This window comes from Onychomys torridus, chromosome 1 (assembly GCF_903995425.1).
Source record: "Onychomys torridus chromosome 1, mOncTor1.1, whole genome shotgun sequence".
Classification (NCBI taxonomy): Eukaryota; Metazoa; Chordata; class Mammalia; order Rodentia; family Cricetidae; genus Onychomys; species Onychomys torridus.
This window is the reverse complement of record NC_050443.1, coordinates 155,050,373-155,065,994: the sequence shown is the minus strand read 5'-3', so window position 1 is coordinate 155,065,994 and position 15,622 is coordinate 155,050,373. Positions and strand designations below refer to the sequence as shown.

The 15,622-nt window shown below is 46.8% G+C and overlaps 1 non-coding gene across 1 annotated transcript; it reads right to left on the bottom strand.

Moving 5' to 3' along the window:
- Positions 1-9,548: 9,548 nt before the first annotated feature.
- Positions 9,549-9,655, bottom strand: LOC118576817. The gene has a single exon (XR_004944026.1). It is a non-coding gene; the product is annotated as a U6 spliceosomal RNA (small nuclear RNA).
- Positions 9,656-15,622: the final 5,967 nt, after the last annotated feature.

Sequence of the window (15,622 nt, the reverse complement as noted above, 5' to 3'; positions counted from 1 at the left end):
GAGTGTTGGGACTTGCTTCCTTGCCAATGAAAAGAAGAGCATGCTGCAGTGCGTTTTAAATGCCTTTGGCAAGGGTGGCTGGGTGTTGGGGAGAGAAGGTGACCTATCCTTTCTGCTGTGTACTTTGGAACTTGGCCCCCATGGACTTTCTCTATGAACCTTGAAGGGCAATGCGTCAACCTGGCACTAGGAGTCTGAACCACACTCAGGGTCTTTATGAACTCGTTTGTAGCTTACAAGGATGGGCCGAGTCGCTAAAGAAGTCTCAAGCAAGACCTCTGTTCTGTGAATAAAAACAGAAAAGGAAATGCCGGAGATGCTGCCAAGGAGCAACCTTTAAGAAGTTGGGGATGGCTCCTTGGGTGGGGACACAAAGGATGGTGGAGGTGGGACCAATGGAAATGAAAACAGAGGGCACCTATGGACCATGTTCGCAAGAGTGTGGGAACACAGGAAGTAGTTGCGACTGGGAACGCAGAGATTGTAGCAGAGATTGAGGTTTTTTTGGCCTTGAAGACTGGTGGCCTCAAACTGAGCTATGACTGGACGGGCAGGCAGAGGCTGGAGAAAACAGTTCTTGTTCTCTAGATAACCGGGAGACAGACTTAGTTTGTGTTTTCCTGTAAGCCCTGTAATGAGGGCAGAGGATTAGATTGGGTGTGTGGGGAACAAGGCAACCCCAGCCCCCGATGGAGCTGACTGGGGGGCCTCCGACAGGATTGGCTTGGCGGCAGTTGTCTAAGTTAATGAAAAATGGCTTGCAGCATGTGTAAATGACCGGTAGGACAGGGCTGGATGCAAACGTTCCCGGTGCCTCCTGGCCAGCTTGAGCAAGGCGTCTGTCTATGGCTGTTTGCTTTTCAGTTGTTTGCTTTGCAGCTGGCAGTGCTGGCCAAGAACTGAAGGTCAGTGGGCATGCTTGTGATTTAGCTCACCAAGTGGGTTTTGAATCTTCACGGGAAGCACCCCCTCTTTTTTTTTTTTTTTTTTTTTTACCAGAATTCCAGTTGCTAGACTTTCACTAGACAGGACTCAGGTGTTTACTTGCCCCTTTTAAAGCTCTGTAACTGAACAATGAGAATTTCTGAAGAGTCAAAATGATGAATGAAGAAGTTTCATTTAGTTCATCTATTACAGACAGACCTCTTCCTTATGGACTTTCCAGTTCAGGCCCTACTGATTGCTTAAGTGATAACTTTACCCACGATTCTCCTCAAATCACCATCTGGCGTCTTAGGTCACAACACAGTAGAGAGTGAGGAAGGGTTGCTGTGTGTCTAAAGAGTCAACATGTGTGCATTTATTCATCCACCTCCCCTGACATCCAGATCTACTCCCTTTCTGTCTCTCATTAGGAAAGAACAGATAACAACAAAATAAAATATAATAAGATGAGGCAAAAACTATCACATTGAAGTTGGACAGGACAAATCAGCAGAAGGAAAAAAAGCCCAAGAGAGGAGATGAGAATCAGAGATTCACTTGTTCACATATTCAGGAGACACTAAACTGGAAGCTGTGATACATATGCAGAGGACCAGGTGCAGACCCATGTGAACCTTGGGCATGCTGCCTCAGTCTCTGTGAGCTCAGATGAGCTTTGATCATGTTGATTTAGAGGCTTGTTTTCTTAGTGTCCTCTATCCCCTCTGGCTCTTACACTCTTTCCACTTTCTCTTCCATGGGGTTCCCTGAGCCCTAAGAGGACGGATTTGATGGAGATATCCCATTTAGAGTTGAGTGTTCCAAGATTTCTCACTCTCTGTGTAATGCCTGGCTGTGGGTCTCTGTATCTGTTCCCACCTACTGCAGGAGGAAGCGTCTCTGATGATGGCTGAGCAAGGCAATGATTTGAGTATAGCAGAATCTGTAGAAATCATTCTTATCATTCCATTGTTTGTTTCCTTTTTTTTTAGACCAGTGGTGTTTGTTTTTACTCTAGGTCCCTGTACTATCTAGTCTCTGGTTCTTGGTCACCTAACCAGTATTTTGTATTGGTTCCATCTTGTGATGGAGAGGGTTTTAAGTCAATCAGATATTGGTTGGTTACCTCCCACAAGCTTTGTGTCGCTACTGTCTTAGCATATCTTGCTGGCAAGAGAGAATGTAGACTAAAGAGTTTGTGGCTGGCTTGGTGTTTACATTTCTCTTTTGGTAGTGTGCAGAGTACTTAACGTACCAAAGAGGCAAGAATACAGACTCCTATTGCTCTTATGACAAGATGGGAGACAGAGTCGGGAAAATCCCTCGATGTTTACCTGGCCAGCTAGGATGCCATATACCCAGAGAGACAACAAAGGAACCCTGTCTCAAGCAAAGTAGAAGGGTTAGGGTTAGGGTTAGGGTTGTTCTCTGACCTTCATATGCATGTTGGGACACTGGCACACCTGGACTTACACACAAGGAAGTGCACACATGCACACACACACACACACACAAATGTGCATAAACTTATTATACACACACATACCTGTCCCCTCTGACACACAAAGATAAAACAAAAACAAAATAAAACAAACAAACAAAAAACCCTCAAGAAATCAGGCTGGAGAAATAGCTGAGTCGGTAAAGTGGCCTTGTAAGTGTGCGGACCTGAGTTCAGGCCCCAGAAACCATGAAAAAACAGCTGGGCATGGCAGCACACACTGTAGTCCCAGCATTGCGGAGACAGTGATGGGCAGTTCCCCGAGGCTTACTGGCTAGCAGGCCCAGCCTTATGGATAAGCTCAGGTCAACAACAAGGCCAGGCTCAAAAATAAGAGGGATGGCATTCAGAATGACACTTGAATTTGGTTTCCACATGTATGAGCACCCCACTCACAAGAAAACAATATAGAACAAAACAAATCCTCAAGAAGCCTAGTCATTTGATGCTGCTGACTGCCCGAATAACCCGATCGGGGTGGGGGTGGGGGGCATTCCTACTTGATAGAATCTGTTAGTTTCTGAGTCATAGCCTGAAATTTTGATGAGACTCTTAAGTTACTTTTTAGGTTTTTTAAAAAGGAGACCAGGAAGGACAGAGACTTTTAGAATAGTTGCCACCAGGGCAGTAAAGCACAAATGCCTTCATGAACCAGCAGGTATTGTCAGTTTGTGAGGTGGACCAGGTGTGTGTAACATGTGGCGTGGCGTATCTAAAGATAGGAAAATCACCCCCCCCCTCTTTTTGAGACAAGGTTTTTCTGTGTAGTCCTGGCTGTCCTGAAACTCGCTCTATAGACCAGACTGGTCTCAAACTCATGGAGATCTGCCTGCCTCTGCCTCCTGAGTGCTGGGATCAAAGGTGTTCGATGCCACGCCCAGCTGAAATTAAATTTTTAAAAGGCCACTGGTGCCACTGTGCACACAAGTGTTGGGTGAATTCCACCCATAGCCTGCTACCCTTACCTAAATGGTTAAATTTGGATTTCAGGACAAATTCAGAAGAGATGCCAACCTGTCACTCTGGTTCACAAGACCAGGAAGCAAACATTTGAGTCGAGGTACAAACAAGTGATTTCTCTCTTTTTAAAAAAATTTTGAGTCAGGATTTCTCTGTGAAGCCCTGGCTGTCCTAGATCTTGCTCTGTAGACCGGGCTGGTCTCAAATTTACAGAGATCCTCTGCCTCCTGAGTGCTGGGATTAAAGATGTGCGTCACCACCGCCCAGCCAACTGAATTCTCTTTAGGGGCCTCGGGTTTAGCAGGGATGTTGTCAATCAGTGTGGGAGGAGTGCTCTGATTTCCTGAAATTTTGGTAACTGAGCAAGCAGAACTCAGACATCCAAACAGCAGCTGTAACTATGCTTGCTCTTTGACCAGAAATCCTGCTTTCTGGAGTCAAGTCCTCCTGACTTTGTGAGTCAGTCCACAGCCTGCACTGGAATCCTTCAGCTTGCTCTTGTTCGGGGGCAATCTGGAATTGCAGGGGAACTGAGCTACTTAATCTCAGCAGCCCCTTTGCAAGGGATCGGAGAAACCTCCGCCAGGAAGACACACCGCTACATTGGTGATTCTCCCAAAGCCCCGCCTCCCGTTGGGTTTTGCGTATTTTCACAGGAGCTTGTCTGTGTATGCTGGGGCTTGATAACATCTTCCGTAAGAAAGAGCCCTGTTCTGAAGTCTCACTTGTATTTAGAAATACAAGTGGTAGAAGTATTTATATTTGGGGCTAAAAAGACCAACTGAGACTTGGTAAACAAGCAGATGGACATGAAACTGCATGGTAGGGAGAACTGCAGCTCTGATGAATTACAGCCTGATTTGGAAAGGAGAGGTCTTCGTTTAAACACCATGGGAGTCAAGCAGCCTGGGATAAAGGCTGTGCAGTGGCTCCTGAGCAAACACAGGTAGGGCTGTGAACTGGAATGGATCCTTTCTCTGACCACGAAACTAATCCTTTATCAAAACAGCACCCAGCCTCTGAAAGAGGGTTTTCATCTTGAAAAGAGAATTTGCTTGCAGAACCTGGCTGCATCTCTTACATAATCCAGGAGGATCCCCCCCCCCCCCCCCCCCCCCCCCCCCCCCCCCCCCTGGGCCAACATTCCTGGTGTTTCACTTCACCATGCTCAGCCTTGGTGATAGCTAGATTGATCTAGATTCTTTGAGAAGTCACAGGATTATTGGATTGTTTCCACATTTTTCATTTAAATCCACCATCTATCTTATTCTTCTGATTAATGCTTTGGGGAGAACAGTGCGACCTTGTAGGAGTTATCAACAGTTAGGATTACAAACAGCTGTCTGTCTGTGTCATTGTGGCTTCCAGTAAGGAGTGAGTTGAAATGAATAAATCCAGGCTCTGCAGCATCCCTGTGTGTTGTTAATTAAGCGGAGGGTGTTTTCCTGCTTCAGACCTACTTCTGACTCTGGTGAGTGGAGTAATAGGTGCTCATGCCTGAGGCCTGCAGGTGGTCTCTGCCTCGAACATGCCTAGCATCCTCTGAGTGTGAGTCCTGGCTTTGTGCAAGACACCGGGCCAGACACCAGAGGTTCCCAAGCACATAGAGCCAGGCACAGATCCAGCCTCGGTGAGAGTTGCTCTCATGATAACTGACTATGAGTTAGTTAGGAAAACCCACCGTAGTTCAGGGAGCTCAGCGGACTGAGATCTGAAGATGATGTACACCAGGAGGAACCTGGTAAACAGGTGAAAAGGTGGGATAGAGGGAGGAATTCTGAGGAGAGAGAGGCTCATGGTTGGCTGGGACATTCCATTTTAATAGTAAGAACAGTCTTCTCATCCTTGGAAGGCACTTCACTTTCATAGGCCCACCAAATCCCCACTGTCCTCCATAGAATATTTCAAAAGGTGCCTCCTTTCTGAAGTTTTCTTTCAGCCAGAACTTCCCTCTGTCCTGTGGGAGCTTGTCTTATACAACTGGCATAACATTATGAAAACTGTGCCTCAGAGAGGCAGAATATGACTATATTCTGCCTGAGTTTAAATCTCCACTATTTATTTGCTTTGTGACCTTGGGAAAGTTACTTGACATCTCCGAACTTCAGCTTTGTCAGCTGTAGAATGGAGCTACGAAAAGTACCTTCCCCAGAGGTTTCATGGGAGGGCTGAACAGTCAACGTGCAGTGTGCCTTCTCCAGTGCCTGGTACACCGCGAACCTTTACTGCGGTTTCAGCATGCACAGCCTCATTAATGTAATCCATCCGCTGGTTCTAAATACGTCCATCTCCTTATGGGCTTTGTCCGTATGCTCAGCGTTGGTTAGAGTCCCATCAGGAAACCACACCATTTAGTTAAGCATCCATCCTGGGAAACAGAGCAGCCTTCAAGGTCAGTGCTGCTCAAAGGCTGTACGTAGCAAAGAGTCTAGGAATCCTGAGAAGACACAGTTCTGGGTCAGCTGGTGGGAGGTGGGGCTCAAGTTTCTGTGTTTCCATGAAGCTCCAGGGTGATGTCTGTTCAGTTGCTCTGTGCTGAGGAATGAGGGTCCACATCACGTCACTGAGCTTTTGGGGAGCTCCTAGATTCTGTCGGGAGCTCCAGGAGGAAGGAGGGGACTTGTTCCATGCGCTGCTCTAAGCGCAGAACTTCATGGTCCAGCCCCTCCTTACCTGGTCCAGCGCCCCCAGCAGTGGCTACTCAGGTGATGTCATCAGTGCTCCGAGAGTGGTTCAGTCCTTGGGGACTGTATCAGTCAGGTTTCTCTAGAGAGAATGACAGGGTGTGCTTTGGGGGACAGTAGGCACATTGGGCATACTGACAATACCAACAAGAATTGATACTGAAGGCCTTGAACTTCTCCTGGCAGGCCAGTAGACTAGGAAGCCTGGGTGCTTGCTTTTAAGTCCTTCCACTGGTTGGATGAACCCACCTACATCAGAATGGATGATCTGTTTTACTTGAAGTCAATGGATGGTGTCCGTGACTGTGTGGTTTGAATGAAATGGTCCCCATAGACTTATAGATTTGAATGCTTGTTCATTAGGAAGTGGTGCTACTTGACAGGGATTAGGAGGTGTGGCCTTGTTGGAGGAGGTGTGGCCTTGTTGGAGGAACTGTGTCACTGGGTGTGGGCTTTGGTGTTTCAAGTTCAAGCCAGGCCCAATGTCTCTTTCTCTTCCTGCTGCCTGCTGATCCAGATGTAGAACTCTCAGCTCCTCTCCAGCACCATGTCTGCCTATGTGCTGCCATGCTTCCTGCCATGGTGATAATGGAATAAACCTCTGAAACTATAAGCCAGCCCCAATTAAATGCTTTCCTTCCTAAGAGTTGCCTTGGTTGTGGTGTTTCTTCACAGCCATAGAACATTGACTAAGACAGTCACATACACAAAAGGCTACATGTAGTTATACCTGCCCTAGTGATTGACCAGACAGCTGAGCAGTCCAGCCCCAGCACACACCCAAAACAAGCATACACAAACACCCAGAGCACCTGGCCTGCTTCTGGACCACACCTTTTGTCCCTACCATGGCAGAGGGTGGATATATCTTACAAGCTTACCTCCCTCCTAGGATAGAATTCATGGATCTGACACCACCATCTCAGGGGGTTGATGGGTGCCATTAACACTGGATAGTTACCCCAAATTCTGGTGCATGCTCTTATAGCCACCTTGGGCACAGTTAACCAACTTTTTGGTTTAAGTTTCCTAGTGAAAAAGTTACTCCAAATCCGCAGCTTCCCTCTTTGGAGAGGAGGACTCCAGTGCTGTTTACATGGGGCCCCAGCACTAGAGGGGAAGTAGCAGGAAGTTCCTTCCAGGAGGTCTTGCCACCTGCTAAACCTCTGCTGTGTTCTTGTCCAGAGAATAGAGATGGACATGCTGTGTGGTCCCTGGGAAAACTTCAGGATCCACCAGTACCAGTGCTGTCTCAAGGCCTTTCCAGACTGGGATTTTATCTCATGCTCATGACAGTCTGGGGGCATAAGCAGGGTAAGTACTGCCAACCTCTGTTTTCCCTGGTTTGATCCAATGGTACCATCTCCTGGTGCAATGGCCTGGGGTTGAATGGTAACAGGAAAGCAAGTGTTCCATCATGGAACCTGGTGGACTGCAATGAATTCCTTTCATCTCTTACAAGCTGAGTGGCCCTGGACAAGTTTCTGTACCTACAATGACTACCTTGAAGGTTTGAAATGAGGCTCACATATTGCATGGTTCAGTGCCTCATTTACTAGGTGATTAGAAACCACCATGACCTTCATCATCACTATAGTGATCATGCCATGAATGCTACCTACCCACAACACCCTTCTGCAGTGACTGTACCTACCCAGAGCCCCCAAGGAGTCACCGGAGTAGATACCCCTTGTCACAGCTAATTGGGTGGAGGAATGTTGTCTCTGATCCTGACTGGCCTTGGGTTTCTCTCCTGGCAGTTGAGGGCTGGGACTTGAGGGGACTGACCTTGAGCAATGGAGAGCTGAGCTGAACAGTTTTATGTCCTGGGGAACTGAAGCAGGAACTTGAAGATTACTATACAGACTGAGGTGGTAACAGGGGAGACTTTTCGTGGAGAGAAATGGGGAAACAAGCAGAGGCAGAGGAAAGAGAAATGGGTCATGTGGCCCTTGAAAGATGGGGCCTGTTCTTCATGTCCTGGTTCCCATGATGCCAGGGGACTCTTTCTGACCTTGAATTCCATGGAGCCTATATCCTTTTGCTGAGTTAGCCTGTGTTTTCTTTCTTTCTTATTTTTTTTTTTCTTTAATTTGAGATAGGGTTTCTTTGTATAACTTTGGAGCCTATCCTGGAACTTACTCTGTAGACCAGGCTGGCCTCGAACTCACAGAGATCTGCCTGCCTCTGCCTCCCAAGTGCTAGAAAGGCGTGGGCCACCACCGCCCAGCAGCCTTCATTTTCTTAAGCTAGCTTGAGTTGGTATTCATCTTTGCAGTGAGAAGATCAGTTACAAGAATGAAGCAGATGAAGAATGGGGCTTCTGAAAGTCAGGACTCATGTCTTGCTGCCTTGTCTGGCAAGTATAGTCATAATGAAGGCCATAACTTATCCTGGCCTTCAACCACTAATTCAGAGTCTGAAGTGGATTGGGAGGGAGATACAGCACTAACTCTGTCTGACATTGTCCTCTGTGGACTCCCATGAAGCTGCCCACCCTTCTGGTTGATCTGGTCATGAAGGTGCCTTTGGTGTCTCCCTTTTGATGTGGGCTTTGTGTCTTCACTGAAGCTATTGTGGACGAACCCTAGAGCACCTGGTCCAACTTGGTACTACCTATTGAAAGTGCCTGGTGTTGGGCTGGAGAGATGGCTCAGTGGTTAAGAGTACCTGAGTTCAGTTCCTGGCACCCACACAGTGGCTCACAACCATCCTTAACTCCAGTTCCAAGAGATCCAATGCCTTTTAACCTCCAAGGGCACCAGGCACACAAATTCTTTTGGAAAAAAAATTATTGGGTTTGGAAGTCACTTTATCTGAGTCTCTGGTGCTGAGGGGGAACTGAAGCAGCTAAAATGTGGAGCTGATCATAAAGACAAATATGGGGATCCTGACCAGTTGTAATTGTCAAATTGTGGTCCTTTGACCTGAGACAGGTGTTGAATCCTGCCTGGTCCATAGTGCTTTGGAATATGACCTGACTTGGAAACAGAGCCAAGACAACTCATTTGGAAGTGGGGGGGGGGGCTTAATCTAACAAAAAGTGTCTTTATAAAAGGGGGAAATTCAGGTAGAGACAGGCATAGATAGAAGGGAAGAGAGAGAGGTTACCAGGTGAGTGATGGTGCCTTGAAACACCGAGGACCAAGAGAACCTGGGAGAGGTAAGGAAACATTCCCTCTCATGTAGATTTGGGGGGAGCATGGCACTGCCTGTGTCATGATTTCAGACTTCAGGGCTCCAGAATAGTGGGATACCAACTTTCCATTGTCTTAGGCACCAATTTGTGGTTTGATGTGATGATGAGATCCTTAGAAAGCTAACATAGAGGCTCTGTACTCTGTAGTGGCTTCATCTTTTTCTCCTTCTTCTTCTTCTTCTCCTTCTCCTGCTCCTTCTTCTTCTTCTTCTTCTTCTTCTTCTCCTCCTCCTCCTCCTCCTCCTCCTCCTCCTCCTCCTCTTCCTCCTCCTTCTTAAAAGAAACTATGGAACGCTTCATGAATTTGCGTGTCATCCTTGTGCAGGGGCCATGCCAATCTTCTCTATATCGCTCCAGTTTTAGTATTTGTGCTGCCGAAGCGAGCATGGTTTCTTCTTTTATTTTGGTTTGATTTGGCGAGGCAGAATCTCATGCTATAGCCAAGTCATAGCCCCAATTCATGGCAATCCTGCTTCAGATTCCTGAGTGCTGGGATGACAGCTGTGAACCCCCCCCAGATAATCGTTTCAGTCTTTCATGTCGTTCTTTTGAGTTGTACTTCTGTCTCTTGGGTGTGAAGTGAAGATTCCAGAGGCCTGGGTGTTGTCTCTGGGGTGGGGTGTTTAGCCAACCTCCATCCCTCAGAGGAATGTGGCATGCTCTAGGAACTCAGCAAGAAGCTAGAGCCTTCATGGAGAAAGTGGCAGGTTATTCCTGTTTATGCCACTGTGTGAACCTGGCCAGACACTTTTGTGGCAAGTGTCTGTTAATGTTTGCAGAGTCCCTAAATCTGGAATTTGTGGGTGGAGGCAGAAATGGAGCACTTACGTCTCTGTCTCAAGTAAATTTGGGGAACAACAGTTAGGAAGTTGAGGGCAGGACTCTGGACCTCACCCTTGCTGGGTTTGGGGTCCTGCTTGCAGTGTGGTGGTTGGCCAGTTGCCTTTCCACAGGTCCTCACCCTTGCTTGTGCATTAGAATTACCTTCTGTGGCAGCAGGTCTGGCAAGAGACTGGAGAAATTTCATAATACATTTCTAGGTGATGAAGGTGTCACCAGCTCATAGACCAGCACTCTGAGACCTCGCCATCTTAGTCTCGCTAAGCCTCTGTTTTCCTACCTGTACAATGGGCTTTGTGATGTTTCCCATTTGCATGGCTGTGGGGTTTAGTGAGGAAACCTCACAGGTAAAGCCCTTAGCACACTGTTCTTCAGGAAGCTCAGTCAATACCAGTGAGCGAAGCTTTGGCCACGATTGACATGCACTTCAGTGGGTTTGTAGAGTCTCTCCAGGGCGTGGCCGAGCATCTAAAGGTGATTGTGGGTGGTGTGCCGAGATGATACCTCCTCTTGGGGTTTGATGAGAAGCAGCTCTTCCTCCTGTAACTGTGGGACACTCACTGCTGTGCAGGGGTTCTTTTCCCATCTAAGCCAGTGCCTGATGCCTGGGATGAGTTCTTCCCTAGAAGTGGTACAAGGACAGCAGAGACTGCCCTTCACCTCAAGGCTCATCACACAGAAAGTCCTCGTGCCAGTGCTCTGTGAGCACTTCTGCCATCGGGACCTGCAGCTGGCAGCCTTGGCTGCTCCGTGACAGCGCTGCCCATCTGTGCAGGAAGCGTTCTCGGCCTGAGCCCTTTCCCACACTCCCAGCTAAGCACAGCAATTGTCTAGGCGCTGGAGTGTCAAGTGCCAAGGCCTTTCAGAAGCCACTGTATATGTATGTTCTGCGGCTCCTCTGGTTCAGGGTGAGCACAGACATGCAGACCACTAATGGATTGGCCCTCCTAACCCGATGTGACATCCTGGCACCAGGGCTCCTCGTTAGCTCCATCTTTGGGATTCTAGCCTTGGAAGACAGACAGTCCGTGTCAATAAATAGCTCCTTGTCTCCAGGATTCTGGCCCCACCAGAGGCCTGGGGCTCTGCTTGGGAGCTGTTGTCTTGTTGCTAAGATTCTTGGAGCCAGTCCAAGCTCACATTTCCCAGAGTGGTGGAGAATAGTAATGACCACAGACCTCTGAAAACATATATGCTAGGCTCAGTCCAACGTCATGTAAAAGAATAATCTTAATATCTGAGAGGATGCTATTTCTGCTCTTGTTTGACTTTTATGTAGCTGAACTTTGAGAACAAAAGTGAAAATTTTTTCCATGTATACTCGGTGAAAGCTTCCTTCTTCAATGCAGTGAACTCTATTTCAGTTATTCCCATGGGCAGCATAGCAAGCATGGTTCTTCCACTTTAGTTAGAGGCCATGAAGTAGATGGTATAAATATCTTGTTTCTACTTTTAAAAATGTTTCTTTGCCTTAACCACAAATTTCTCTCCTTAACATTCTTGTCTTATCCTAGTGTAGGGCCACATTGTGGACAATATTTTAAGAAAATTTCTAATAATATATTCTTGGAGCCAAAGTGTCCCTGTATCGCCCCACTCTCCATCTCTCTTGCAGTTCCTATTTAGCTCAACTGGCTGACTTATGGTATAAATTAACACTGATTTTCTTGCCTGCCTAGATGTGATCTCTCCCAATCTAGTATGTCAACATGATTTCAGGAATTACTTATACATTTTTTTCCTCACTCTCCTACTGGCATACTGAAATCCTGTGGGTAGGGATCTTCCCAGGCCAGTCTGTCTTGGCAGTTAAATTGAAAAGACATCAGGATGAGCTAGGAGGTAGTGATGCATGCCTTTAATCTCAGAACTGGGGAGACATAGGTATTTGGATCTCTGAGTTCAAGGCCAACCTGATCTACAGAGCGAGTTCCAGGACAGCCAGGGCTACACAGAGAAAACTTGTCTCAAACAAACAAACAAACAAACAAACAAACAAACAAACAAAAGACAAGACTAGAATGAAATCAAGGAGATATCTATCTGTATATCTATCTATCTATCTATCTATCATTATGTGAAAATACATGATAATTTAGGACACTTTTAGATGCTTGATCGGTGTACTTAGTACATAAAAGCAGGGCCTGAGTCTGGTCCTACACTGTGGGAAGTCAACTTACAACTTACTCCCCTTCCCTTACTTAATAGTATAACGTTGGATAGAAAGAGCTTAAAAAAAACAGTGTTTACATAGTTAAACATAATCTTCACTGTAGAATCCAGCAGTCATGTATAGATATAACCATCTTGTTAAATAAGAAACACAGAGCCAATTGCTGAGTTAAAAGCCAAGAGGTCAGAACAATAGCTGAGAGCTGAAAACCTTACCCTTCACTGCTGCTCTGTTTTTCCTCTCCATAAGAGGCCTACTTCCTGTGTCCTGTCTTTTATATAGACTTTCTGTTCTGCCTTCTCATTGGTAGTAAACCCAGCCACATGACCTCCTCGTCACTGCCCATCTATACAGACCTCCAGGTCTTCTATGGTTGGTATTGAGATTAAAGGAGTGTGTCACCATGCTGGCTGTATCCTTGAACACACAGAGATCCACCTAGCTCTGCCTCCCAAGTGCTGGGATTAAAGGCATGCAACCACCTCCGCCCAGCTTCTGCTACGGCTTGCTCTGGCCCCAAGGCAACTTTATTAATATACAAATAAAATCACATTTCAGTACAAATAAAATATCACTTTAGTCATGTTTCACCCAAATGAGTTGAAACCTGTGTCTACACAAATGTTCATGGCGGCTTTATTCATTAGTGCCTTGAACTGGAAAAAAAAAATCACAATATCCTTCAATAAGTGGATGGCTAAGTAAAGCACAGTGCTTCTAGGATGCTTTTCAGTAGTGAGGAGAAAAGAGGCACCAAGCCCTGGGGAACCTTAAATGCATATCGCCAAGTGAAAAAAGCCAGTGTGACAAGGGTGCACGCTCAGTGCTCCCAACTACGTGACATTGTAGAAAGGGTGAAGGGTCACTTCAGGGCTAGCGCCTGGCCATGAACAGGGGAACTGGGGCGTTGAGAACGGTTCTTTCTGGCAACCACAGCAGTAACACGTAGCACATGGGGAACCGATCCTGGTGAGCTGCCTCACAAGCAGTGACTGACGGGTAACTAGTGTCCCAGAGCGATGCAAGGTCCCTAGTTTAACTCAACATGCACACTCACTGGAGGAACTGGGATTAAAGGCGTGTGCCACTGCCACCCGGCCCCTCTCTCTGTCTTTTCTACAACTCCTTCTACTTGACAGCTGTTGAAATGAGAAGCAGCTCTGGGATTTTTCTTTTAAATTCTAATAAAATTGTCTTTGAGTTTCCTTTTAAGTCCATCCTTAAATTCTTTCATTAATGAGACTGAGACCCCTGAGAGGGGCCTCCAGGTGACCTGCAGACATGGGGTGTCCTGAACGGGACTTCTCCAAATTTCTGATGACAACATCACACAGGCCACACTGTCCACTACGGCAATTGTTCACAAAGAGGGAGAGGGCATTCCAGTATTGTTCATAGCTCACTGCAAGGTTGAGCAGTTCATGGCAAACATCACCAAAGGGTGCTTTGGAAGTACAACCTGTGAGGATGATGCCGAGGCCTGGGAGTCCTTCTGTGTCCTGTGCCCCAGGAGTTAATGGGGCCTGGAGCTCAGCAGCTTTTGAACATGGCCCTGAAAGTGGATAAGCCTTCTGCTAGTGCTGGCCTAATAATAATGCCAAAGATAGGTAGGAGGAGGGGGAGGGGAGGAGGAGGAACAGGAAAGGGGAGGGAGAGGGAGAGGAGAGAGGAAGAGAGAGAGAGAGAGAGAGAGAGAGAGAGAGAGAGAGAGAGAGAGAGGGAAAGACTGACTTTGGACAGAGCTCAGGCTTAAAAGAAATCATACATTCAGCTGGGCAGCATTTGTACATGCCTATAATTCTAGCACTCGGGAGGCAGAGGCAGGTGGATCTCTGTGAGTTCGAGGCCAGCCTGGGCTACAGAGTGAGTTCCAGGACAGGCACCAAAACTACACAGAGGAACCCTGTCTTGAAAAAAAAATCATACATTCATTCATTTTCATACGTAAAATTAAAATAACACAAGCACTCTCATTCCTTAGGTAGGGGAGAATCCACAAGTGCAGCCTTCCCTCTATGGGAATACACTAGACTCCTGGTTCCTGGTGCAGGATGAGGCACCTGGGTTGTAGCTCACGGAAGCCCCATTGTGCCGTTTTTTCTTTCTGCTTTCCCGGTGGTGTCTGGTTCCATGCCCTCCTGCTGTCTCCATGACGATGTTTTTGGTAGGAACTGTCATCTTGCTCTCCCTTAAACCTTTGATTGACCTGGGGGAGTTTCCACGACTCAAGGGGACTCACTACTACGTGTGGTGGCCAGCACTCAAAGGCACCCAGAAGTCCCTTCCCATATAGGCCAGTGTTCTCTGGGACACTGCACGGGAATAGGGTGCAAGTTCCCACCTCTTCATACTCCCCTCTTGTGGGAGACTTTTCATCTTGGGAGAAATACCCCAGAAAAACCACTTAAAGGGAGAAAAGTATTTTGGCCAATGGTCTCACAGGTTTCAACCCGTGACCAGTGGCTCCACCGTTTTCAGCCCATAGCAAGGCAGAGTATTGGGATGGGAAGGGATGTTGAGCAGAACTTCCCACCTCATGGAAGCAGCCAGCAAGGGAGGGAGGGAGGGAGGGAGAAAGAGAGAGAGACTATATCGCCCAAGGATACACCCCTCAGTGACCTACTTCCTCCAACTGGGCTCAGCTAGGGTTTCTATCACCTCCCAAAATAGTGCTGCCAACTGGGGACCAAGCCTTAAACACAGGAGGTCATGGGGTGTTTCATATGCAGTTAGAACATTTCCTGTTTGCTCACCATTTATTCTTTCCAGGACCTGCTCTCCTTTCTTTTAAGAGTCTACCTTGGTCATACAATACTTTAACCATTATGGAAAACAATCGAGAAATGACTCAAAACATGAGAAATAATGCTATTATTTGAGCTGACAATCCCATTGTTGGGTATATAGCATACACCCTTGGGAAACAAAGTCAGGCTGCTAAAGAGGTATCTGAACACTCACGTTCATTACAGGGGTATTCACAATGCCCAAGAAATGAATAGGTAGAGAAAGTGTGGTACAGAGGGACAGTGGAAAACTACTTAGTATGATACCATTCTGTCATTTTCAACAACATAGATGGAGCATAATGATAAAAGAAAGAAAAAAAAGTAAAACAAGACCACCACCAACAAAATACCCTGTTAGGCTCAGAAAACCAGGACATACGTGATCTTACTCACTTGTGGAATATAGAAAAATGATTTCATGGAGATTGAGAATGGAAAGTGGCTAAGGCTGGGCAGAGTAGGCGGAGAAAGGGGCGGGGACATAGAGGTTAAGTAGCAGAAATAAGATGCTATTATTCCACAGTAGGACGATAACAGACAGTAATGCAC